The sequence below is a fragment of the Poecilia reticulata genome, linkage group LG16, assembly GCF_000633615.1.
Source record: "Poecilia reticulata strain Guanapo linkage group LG16, Guppy_female_1.0+MT, whole genome shotgun sequence".
In the NCBI taxonomy this organism is placed as follows: domain Eukaryota; kingdom Metazoa; phylum Chordata; class Actinopteri; order Cyprinodontiformes; family Poeciliidae; genus Poecilia; species Poecilia reticulata.
Genome location: NC_024346.1, coordinates 1,162,117 through 1,174,260, shown reverse-complemented (window position 1 = coordinate 1,174,260; position 12,144 = coordinate 1,162,117).

Genomic DNA, 12,144 nt, shown 5'->3' with positions numbered 1-12,144 from the left:
GGTGTGTGTGTGAGTGTGTGCAGGTGTGTGTGTGTATGTGTGTGCGTGTGTAGGTGTGTGTGTGTGTAGGTGTGTGTAGGTGTGTGTGTGTGTGCGTGTAGGTGTGTGTAGGTGTGTGTGAGTGTGTGTGTAGGTGTGTGTGTGAGTGTGTGCAGGTGTGTGTGTGTATGTGTGTGTGCGTGTGTAGGTGTGTGTGTGTGTAGGTGTGTGTGTGCTTGTGTGTGTGTGAGTGTGCATGTATGCGCGTGTGTGTGTGAGTGTGCGTGTGTGTGCTTGTGTGTGTGTAGGTGTGTGTGTGTAGGTGTGTGTGTGTGCGTGTGTGTGTGCGTGTGTGTGTGTGAAATGTTCTCTGCTGTAATGATGTGGTGACAGATAACGGCTCTAACACTGTAAAACCGAACAGTTGGATTTTCTCGTGTTTTAGCCGAGATTAAAGCAACAAACTGACCCAGAAAGCAGCTGGAAGGAGAAACTGGACCTCATCTGATCTGCCGCCCACCACTGCTGCTAATGCTAATGCTAACGATGTGAAAAAGGTTGTGGGTTCGGATCCCGTCGGAACATTTCTGAGGGAAGTTTGAACGCTGTCCCTGTTCTCCAGAAAGCTCCTCCACTTCCTGTGATGTCATCGCCGTGTTCTGTGATGTCATCACGGTTCTGTCTGCTCCTGTCCTAAAGGAGTTTTATTCCGGTTCTGATCCGGTTCTGATCCAGCTCTCTCTCTCTCTCTGAGGCCACGCCCCCTCCCTCCTCCTCGCCCCCCCCCCCTCCCTCAGAGTCTCAGTCGGCTCCAGCGCCTCGTCCAGGATGAACGTCCCTCTCTCTCTCTCGATCGCCCTGGTCCTGTTTTCCTGCTACGGTGAGTGACATTTGACCTCTGACCTCCTAACTGACCCCAGTCAGCCCAGGAAACGGTTTTTACTCTGTTTCCCTCGCAGCTTTTTCATCTGAGCTTCTGCTCTGCAGAGCCTCAAAGAGGAAACGGTTTTAGCACCAAAGTATTTACTAAAGTATTTGATAAAGTATTTACTAAAGTATTTGATAAAATATTTACTAAAGTATTTGATAAAATATTTACTAAAGTATTTGATAAAGTATTTGATAAAGTATTTACAGCCCAGGAAGATTTTCAGCCTCCGTGTTTTTGAAGATAAATCAGGTTTTGGTCAAAGTGAAATTAAAGGGACATTCTGCTGCTTTGCTGTGAGGAAACCTAATTTCTGTTCTTGTTTAAACAGGTTTTTGTGAGTAAAATGAAAACGTTTGTTTTCAGCCTGTGGAGTGAATCACAGATCTGTGTGTGCGACAGGCTCTGGTACCTGTAGAGACCTGAACGCTGCAGGTCGGCCGACACGCAGACTTCAGTTTGAAACGTTGATCCTGCTGATGAAGGAGAGAAACGCTGGGATTACCTGAGTTTACGCTAAAATCTGAGCTGAGCTGCAGCGAGAATCAAGCAAACAACTCTTCATAAAACTGTTTATGTGGCAGATAATAGAGAACAGCTGCAGGATTAAAGAGGTTTATGTCACCAGATGGTTTGTTAAGGAAACGCCTGGAGGTTAAAATTACACTGAAACTAAAAATTATTTAAAGAAATGCCTGAAAATTCACACAGAAATTCACAAAAAACGGAGAAACTTTTCTCCACTGACGATAAAAGTCGCCTGGTGAAAGCAGAGATGAAGCCGGTTCTGTTTGGACGTCCATCAGAACCAGCACAGAGTCGAACCGGGTCACAGCAGGCTCCCAGTTACCCGACCCAGTTAGCGTTCTGACTCCAGTTTGACTCAGATGGTTCTGACCCGGTTAAATTCTCAGAACAATTCAGGAAACAAGGCGCTAATAGCAGAGCTAACTCTTAGCTTAGCGCTTTGCTAACGTTGAAAAATTCATTCTTCAGATAAATTCTTAAGTCTTTACATTTACATGACAGTTTTGTAAACATTCAGCTGAATAAAGTTCAACATCTGTGTTGAAGTTTAGATTAACTATTAACAAATCTTCTTGTAGTTAGATGATTATATTCATGCTCTTATTTTGAAGGGGTTGAAGTCTGTTTATGCATTAATTCCATTTCCTCTCCTCACGTTCGCTCTTCCCCCCCTCATAACTTTATTAAAACATGAAACATTCACAAACAGGAGAGAACATAAACATGAATACAATATCTCACGTGAACAAGCCCTGTGATCAAAAGATTCAGCAAAACAAATCTAAAGTGACGCAGTAACAGTAAATTATGGAAATTTAAAAGCTAAAATAAAAAAAACTTTAACATCAATTAATAAAAAATAACAAATTTTAGGCACAAGAAACTTTTCCAAACTACTGACAGGTGAGTAACGTAGCGTGGTGGCGCTACGCTACTTAGCTAGCTGCGCTAACCCTTAACATTAGCCCTGCTAACGCTAAAGCGATAAAACAACATTGTATTATCAAGAGCTAATGCTAAAACACCAAATGAAAAATTATCTCCGCCATTAGCGCATTAGCAGGTTAGCATAGCGGTAGCTCTGGTTTCTACTGCACCTTTAATTCACCTCTAACCATTAATACAGTTCTCCTATAAACACGTTTTCTCCTAAGTGTAACTCAAACCACTAGTTAATCCACCTCTGATGAAATCTATGTTTTAGCTTCACGTTTTGGATTAAAATGCTGGAATAAAAGAGCTTTTTGAAGTTATTCTGCAGTGTTTGGCTTCCAAACACACTAAATGACTTCAACCTGCAGAGCAAGTTTTCATGAAGAGCCGTGAAAACCCATCGGATCATGAGTTATCGCCTGGCTCTGCGGTCTGATGGTGGGAATCTGTGTGAAACCACCGAACAAGTGAACCCAGAAACAAACCGGCAGTGAAGAAATGGGTGATGGATCATGATTTACTTGCTTAATATGAGCCAGAAAGGGATCAGAGGAGCTGCTGCAGTTTCCAGGTTTAAACCTCCGTCAGCCGAGAAATCAGCCGAGAAAACCCCGACTGTGACCGGCCCAGTCGTCTTCTTTCTGCTCCTGCTTTATCGTGTTTTTTTGTAAAACCAGCTTCGGTTAGGAAATCTCTGGTTCTGGAGTTTGCTGACAGTTTTTGTTGTGACAGAAACTGTTTGGGTTTTTCGGCTGATGTCTGGTTGAATCAGACGGTCGTGTTTGGTCGACCAGCAGAAGAAAAGGCAACAGGAAGTGAATTTACAGGCCCCACAAAATGATTAATGCATTTATCATTTCATCTACCACATAAATAAAATCATTAATTGTGACCATTGTTCTACTAACCATGTTTTAACTACATGGTCCAGACGGCAGAAACCCAACTAAGTGGGACTGGGAGCTGAAATCGATGCGTTTATTGTTTTTACAGCAGACGAAACAAGAATGTCAGTTTTATTGCTAAAATGTGTGAATATGCAGCTCAAGGTGTTATTAAATAAAAAATATCTAAAAGTTAAACTCAGAATGCAAATGAATCCGGAGAAAATGAGTTTCAGTTGAGCTTCAGACTCTTATCCTGTCTTTTGTTGTTGTTGTTTTATTGGTTGCAGATATAAACGACGTTTATCTGCTAAATGTCTTTTCACATTAAAGCAGAGAAATATTTCCGAAACTTAGAATGAAAAATGGATTAAAGCAGTTCGCTCAGCTTTATTCGGGTTTTCTTTCATCTTCACATACAGATTTACATTCTGTCCAGATTTAAATAAACATTGAAGAGAAGCGCTTTTAATAAAGTGAAGTGTTTTTAGCTTTAGCGCTGTTAGCCCATCTTCCTCCAGGCATAGAATTTCTAATCTAGATGTCTCCTGTAATTGAGTGTTTTCAGATAACTGAGTGATTAATGGAGGAAATATGAGCCCTCAGTTTCTGTGGCCTTCAGTCAGACTTTCTTTGTTTAGTTGTGAAACCTCTGCTTTTCTCTCCAAACCACCAACAAACCGGGAGACGAAACCCTGAAACATGAGCGATCATGTTCATTGATTCAGAGCGATCCGCAGGATCGGCGCCAACGAAGAGGCACGGCGGCGGACACCGAGGTGGAGCCGTCGGCAGTGCAGACATGTTTCAATCTGTCTGAGAAACATTTAAATAACTGAGGCTAAAACCAAACCCTCACAGAAACGCCTGACTCACCACAGGCTGAATAAAATGCCCCGACCGTCACATCCGCTTCAAACGGACCCGCAACCAGCCGCCATGTTTCAGACACAGGCTTTTAATTTGCTTTGTCCTCTGGGTCAGTAGGAAACACCTGAGCTGATTCCCCCTGTTTCACTGGAGGCCTGCCATTAAACTGGTTATTGGTCCAAACAGGCTGACGTTCGATTCCTGCTGGTCACGGTTTGAACCACAGGTTTTGCATCGGTAAAAAAAAACAAAACCAAAACGTAGAAACGCTGCGTGAAAAACTCAGCTGCTCATGTTTCCTCTTGAATTAAGAGCAAAAACCATCAGCGGGCGTTGCTATGGAAACGAGAGTCAGTCTGCTGCGAGCAGTGACACGGGAAGGGTCATAAGGTCATCAGTGGCGAGGACTGCTAGCTAAAACATTAGCTGCTAACTTCACCAAGCAAACATTAGTTCTGCTAACAGTAATTAGCAGAAGCTAACGCTCAAGTACCAAATTAAACTGTGATGAAATCCACCATGTGTCAGTGAGACGTTGGTTACGGCGTACATCGCCCTCTACAGGCTCGGAGTTGTTATTGCACTTCCTGAACGGTTAGCGCTTCAGGATCTCTGGAACAAAACTTTCACGGTTTCAGTTTTACAGCTGCTGAGTAGGCAGTTGCTATGACGTTGCTATGGCAACAATAAGCAATCACCAGAACCTCTTTAGTCACACGAACAGTTTGTGCGTCTTTGAAACGCTGAATGCATCAGGCGACGTTCCTCATGCTGAACTCGTTCTGTTAGCATCAGATCAGAGGAAGTTGGTTCACATCGTCTGACATATTTTCCTTCTGCGTCTCATACGGGTCGATCCCGAGAGCAGCCATTTTGTTCATACGCTTCCTTATCGCTGGCCATCGGTCAGCTTTGCTCTGCGCTGCGCTTGCCTACCAAGATGGCGCGGATCACTTCCGGTTCCGACTTGCTGGAGCTGCGCGTTAGCGCCGCTCTGAGCGCGTTAGCAGATCAGCGTCCGCCTCTGGTCATCTAGAAAAACCATCTGACGTTCTTCCCAGCTGATCCCAGCATCAGAAACGACCAGGAACCCAACAGCTCCGTCTCAGGCTCCGCAGTTAGCAGGCCAAAGGTTAAAGGTCATGAGAGGACAGGCAGAAAACCTCCAGAGCTGAACAGCAGAAAGAGAATGACGGCGTTGTGAAGCTTCCTTGTTTTTCTCAGAGACGATTTAAAGTATTTGCTGATTGAATCTGAGTTCTTCATTCCTGATGGAGACTTTGTGTGAACCATCCCAGGATTTCACTTTTTCCTTAAATCCAGGTTTCCCTGGTTACCTTCCTTGGACTTAATGTCTCATTTTGCTGCTCTGGACCGGTTCCTGCGATGTCAGGCCCAGAACGGACCGGGTCTGAGTGGCCCGGTCCGTTAAGCCTGAGGGGGATAAACTGCTGACTCTGCGTTTTTTATCAGTCCGCCTGCGGCTCGGACCAACAAGCCCCGACACATCTCTGCTTCCCTCCCAGCTGTCAGAGGGCTGCTGAAGTTCACCGTGTCGGGAATAAATGAGGTTTTCCCAGAAACGGGAACGTCTTGAGTCCAACCGTCGGCCATTCACCCGACCCAAACTGGACCTTAGTGAACCTGCTTTCAGAAAACTCTGACCTGCAGACATTTCAGTCCCTTCCAGGATTTTTCTGTGTTGCGTAAGAGAATCTGTTACTTTCACTTTGAGTCTTCAGATTCCTGGCCTGGTGGCTTGTTGTTGAAATGAGATTTTATTTCTGCATCATAACGTCTGCGTCCTCCTCACTTCTTCAGCTCCCAGCACATTAAACTGGTTCCCATGCTACTAATCTCCCTCCCAGTCGATCTTGCTTCTGTCGGATCCCGTTTGCCTGTCGCCGGGTATTTGCTGTTTGGATAGTTTCCGTCCCAGAGATCTGCGTCGGACTCCTGTGTTTTTATTTTTCCTCTTAATTTGTTCAGATCTTTTAGTTTTTTCTTCTCCTTTCCTGTAAATTATTGCTCAGACTAATTTGCTGCTGAAAGAGGAGTTTGAATCTGTGACATCTCTGAGTAAAGCTTGTTTTGATAACATAACAGCTTTTCTATCCGCCCCAGGCGACGACGTGCTGGTGCCCATATAAACTCTGTGCTGGAACAGACCTGCAGTGTTTAACCGCTGAATTAGCTCATAAACTGATCTGACGGCTCATCAGGTTCCCTGATGGCATCTTTAAACAACAGCAGGTTTTAAAACTCCTCAACCTGGAAGCCTTTCAGATCATAAAACAGAAAATATCCTTTATATATGAGGAATACAGGAGAATTTTGCTTTTTGTCACTGAAATGTTTCAGATTTAAGACATTTTTATATCAGATAAAGCAAAACGAACCTGGCTGAACGTGTAAAGGTAATTAATCACTGATGAACGAGCTTCTGGTGACGACCAGCAGTTTGTTTTCAGCAGCCGATTCATTGGGTCAAACAGAACCTGCATGGCAGCAGGAAGTAGGTGACGAAAAGACAAACAGGGACAGGAAGTAAGAAAACATCAACATGTTCACAATGTGACGGACCTGAAGCTGAAACTATCCATCCATCCATTTTCTTGCACCCTTTTTCCCTCAGTGGGGTCGGGAGGGGTGCTGGTGCCCATCTCCAGCCAACGTTTCGGGCGAGAGGCAGGGTCACCCTGGACAGGTCGCCAGTCTGTCGCAGGGCAACACAGAGACACACAACCATGCACACACACACTCACACCTAGGGGCAATTTGGAGAGGCCAATTAACCTGACAGTCATGTTTTTGGACTGTGGGAGGAAACCGGAGTACCTGGAGAAAACCCACCATGCACAGGGAGAACATGGAGACTCCATGCAGAAAGACTGGGAATCGAACCCAGAACCTTCTTGCTGCAAGGCAACAGCTCTACCAACTGCGCCACTGTGCAGCCAAGCTGAAACTAAAGCCAAGTTATTAAAAATAACAGTAAGAATCACCAAATGTCTTAATGCTCAGCAGCCTGCTGATCGCTCAGACTGCAGAAATGTTCCCTGATTTCAAAACGTCTTTGAAAGTTAAACCAAATTAAAGGTAAATACAACTGAAAATGTCATCATTAATCGTTTTAAAATGAAAAAACAGATTATGATTGGATGTTTTTGAGCCAGTCAGTCAAAATTATGGGAAACAAAATATTAACCTTTTTATAGCTGAGCTTAGAAGAACCACGTTTAGAACCAGATGAGTTTTTAATTTATTAAACTAAATATAGCAGCAGCTTGAAAGGAAGCGACATAAATCATGTTTTCATAACCAAGAACAGATTTGTTCAATCCTGCCAAAAAAACTCAGAAACTTTTGTAATGCATTAAAATATAAGTACTAGAAAAATCCTGAAGAAACGTAAATGAGGCCTGCAGAAGTGGGCCCATCACTTTGGACCAGCATTTAACACAGCTGGACTGAGGAGAGCATCCATGCAGGTCAGGGCTGCGGGTCACCTGGCTCAGCCTGGCTCACCTGGCTCACCTCTACAGTACCATGATTCAACCCCATGAACAGGTTAATCCCAGACTGACGACTATTAGCTTCGCACATGTGGTTCTCACTCATGGTCCAAAATAAAAAACATAAAGACGGTAATTGTTTATTTCTAAAAAAAAAAACATTCAACCTTCACACTAAGGATTTTAATTCACACTCAAAAATTCAGATAAATAATCATTTTATGTAAGCAAAATATGAATAGTCACAGGAAATATGCATTCTTCCCACAATGCATTGTGAGACCTGCCTCTGCGCCTGTTTGTGAGACTACTCTGCCTCTCTGGGCCCGTTGCTATGGTAACTAATTATCCGCACTGGGCTGGCTGTGGAGACAGAGTTTCTATACTTGGGAGACACCCAGCGTCAGTCTCAGGGACCCTGACAACAAACCATAAGCCCTAGAGAAATGTTGAAAACATTTTACGGGAGCAGGCATGTGCATCTATGTCACGACCGACTTTCAGACCAATAGGCCGATATTTGTGCCTGTGCCAGTTAAAAAGAGTTTAGGAGTCAGAAATCCACAGGCCTGTGTGTGTGTTTCAGAGAGAAAGATTAGTGATTCTGTGAGACTCTCAGCCTCAAATTTTCTCGTTTCTCTTAATTTATGTCGTCATTTTAACTCAGAATCCCACTAAAAGTAACAGCTGCCTTCTCGGCATCAAGCTGAACGTTTTGATACCATTTTTGTGGGGGAGCACGCAGCGGTTCGGGCCGCATTAACGGTGCCGTAAGAAACATAAATAAATAAAGATACCGCTTATTGGGCGTAGAACAACAAGTTCCTGCCATGCAGTGCACAGCAGGCCCCAAGTCAAAGTGTTTATCTGCAGGTGTGAATACTTATGTAACCAGCTAGCTTAAGCTAACGTGTGATGAAAACTTGACAAGAAATTCTAAACTGTGAACAAATTTTATTTTAAGAATCATAAAGTAGCTCAAGCTACTACAGTAAATGCTTCAAGGCATTTACTGTAAAATCCCTTTACGTAAAAATGGAAGGTGTGAAGCTGGTTTAAGCTGTTAGCTTAAGCTAGCAGTTAGCATAAGCTAGCATAACCTAAGCTAGCTGCTAAGTGGTTGCTAAGTTTTCACACCTTCCCCAGAATGCAAAATGTTGCTTTAAAAATATACATTTTAACGAAACAAAGACCCGACCTTCCACCCGGAGGCGTGTCAGCTGAAGAAGCCTCTCGGTCTCATTCAGCACCGGCCAAGCGGGTCGGTTCCGTCCCGGTTCTGCGCCCTGATGGACGGCTGTTGGCTCTGGCTGGCGGCCAACCAACACATGTTCCGAAGGCTGGGAACAAACTCAGCTCAGCAGGCTGGGAAATATGATATGCATCCATAAAACAAATAATAATAAAAAAAACAAGTTGAAACGGAGAAAATCCAGCAGAAACTTCCGGGTTTTACTGCAACAACGTCTCTGGTATTTGTGGATTTTCTTCCAGTCGTTTCGTGTCACTGTAAATGTAAAAACAGAAAACAGGAGTTTTTCAAAAGTTATTTCTCTGAATGCAACACGATTACATTTTATTCACGTTTATTTCCATTTACGTAGAATTTGGAGATAATCGATAGTTAAACTGGAGAAATGACGAGGAGAACCGTTTGTAAGTTTATACACAATAAAAAATTAACAGCAATATTTTGTTCTAGTTTGTCTTAAAGAACAAAATGCTGGAGTTCATTTTTCAGTCATATTTTCACCATGTTATTCATACATTTTCTTTTATTGCTCCTCATCTGTGAGGTTCCCTGTGCAACGCAGTTAGGGGTGTTCAAAGTGTGGCTCGGGGGCCATTTGTGGCCATTGGGACAACGTTAGTGGCCCCCTGACTGCAACGTACAAACTCGGCCCTGCCATTGGCATTTTATTTTTAGCAAGACAAATTAAATTACAACTTTAATCTTAAACGAAAAGTTTAAGATTATAAAGTATTTTATAGTATGTTATAGAAAGTATTTTTCTTCCAACGGTAATTTATTTACATTTTAATTTTATATTAAGTACCAGAATAAACTCAGAGCAAATAAATTTTTCTATTTAACTTGGATAATAGAATAAGACCTTTTTTTAGAAAGAAACTTCTCTTTTTAGTTGCTAGGAAAAATATTTTCTAAATAATTGCCTAAATATTTAAGAAATTGTCCGCCATGTATTAGAACAAAAGAATTTGTCATTTTTTAATTAAAATTTTGCACCATAATAACTTGTGATTTTAGGACGTCGTCAACAGAAAATGTTATTTAAAAATGTGGATATTTTAACTCTGAGGTTTGAACTAATTTATTGTGTTTCCTGACAGGAAATGTAAGCAGCGACAATGAAGAGGAAGAGACGACCCAACCCAGTTACACTGGATCAACGACTGACCCCGACTACGACTACAACGCCACCTTCGAGTATTACTACGGTAACGGCAGCGCTCCGGCGCGCAGCTTCAGGTTTATTCATGTTACTGACAGAAGAATCTGGCTTTTCTGTCCTTATAGTGACCAATAACAGCGGCTACATCGACTCAGACGAGGCGAGTAACGGCTCTGCCGATTTTATTTCATTCATACTTTATTATATCAATTATAATAAATGTATAAATACTGGATAATACTGTATCTACACATACAGTCAAAGGAAACTGACTTTTTGTTGTTTTTTGTTTTAAATATTTCTTTTGTTTTTTGAGAATCATTTGTCTGTAAAAATATTTTAAAAAATCATTTTATATGTATTTTTATCAGATGGCGATAAAGTTCTGGGTCAGGTCGATTAAAAATGTAATTTTTTTAAAAATGTTGCTAAATGTTGCATCTTAGCATCTTTGGGAAAATTTAAACCCATTTTGTCCCTTTTCTCAAGAGTCACTGAAACGTGTTCATGAGTAAATATTGAGACTGTTTTAGCTCCGTAATGAATGGGATCAGGCGCTGCTGCTTGTCTCATTGCTTTTCCGATGATGATGATGATGTCACACCTGTTTTATCTTTTACAAATTAAAGTCTAAACAAAGTTTATTTAAGATGATTTATTAGTTAAATAATTTATCATAAATGTCTAAATCAAGTCAAAACTGGATTTTTATTCTGCTTCCGATTTTACTCAGTTTTTATCCAAGCAATAGAAAACATTTCAGATTTATGCGCAGGATGTTTCTGTAAAGTTTGATGACAAAAAGAAAATCTGCTTTAAAAATGTTCAAATTGAAAAAATATGTTTGCAGATTGAGAGTTTATAATGAGGGAACAACAGCGACACCTGCTGGCTGCAGTGTTTAAAATAATTCAAAATATGTCGTCATAAACCAGAAAACCCACCAGTTTTCACTGCAGGATCCGAGCAGCGGGAGAAATCACACAGCAGAGGATGTGCAGAATGAAAACCTTTATTTTGACAGGAAAGTGTTTTGGTTTCGTCCAAGTGGTTCACTGTAAAAACGTATTTTCTTTCTCTTGCAGATCTCTCCAGAATCCACCACCCCGGTAAAAACAACACATTCATAATAAATACGGAGCTCCATCGCTGCCAGTCCGATTTGTTTGATTTGACTCAATGTTTAGATTTCTGGATATTCATAAATTTTAAATATTTATAAATAAGTAGCTCGCTAACATGATTAACATGAATAAATGAACAACTTAACACTCAACAGAAGAAATATGTGAATTGAGCCAAGTGGGACGTCTCAAATTCACAGAGAAATTCATTTATATGGAGCTAAATTGGTGTTGATAAAGTTTGTTTAAAAAATAAAAACAAAAAATTTAAACAGAAAATTTGTTTTTTTTTACTTTTCTTTCAGTTTAAAATCTTTTTTTGCTTCATAACATTTTTAATCAGTTTTTTAAAAAAAAAAAACAGTTTCAAAACTTTCAAATAAAAAAAAGGATGTTCAGTTTCAATCATTTTTGTCTGAAATTTTCAGTTTCAAAACTTTTTTTCCAATTTCAGATCTATTTTGTGTAGTTTTATTTTTATTTTTTCTTAATTTCAAATATTTTGAAATTGACTCCAATTTAGCTCCATACAGCAAAGTCAGACCAGGAGCATTTGGTGAATCAAGACATATTTTTGTTTGTATGACAAATAAACGTGTTCATGAGTAAATATTGAGACTGTTTCAGCTCCGTAATGAATGGGATCAGGCGCTGCTGCTTGTCTCATTACTTTTCCAGATGATGATGATGATGATGATGACGTCACGCCTGTTTTATTCTCTTGCAGATGGGCGACGTCAGACGGCTCATCTTTGAGAGCGACAGCAGCAGCTGCAGATCAATAACCGACCGATCGCTGCTGATCGGCTCCCTGCTGCTGTCTCTGGCGGCTCTTTTCCACTAGCAGCCATCGTTTCCATGACGACGCTGCCACCACACTCAGAGCTATTGTGCAGTAAATGATTGGTGAACCAGTTTGAACCAAATCTTAGTGGGACGTTTGGGTTCGGACTTCAAGTCGTTGCTAAT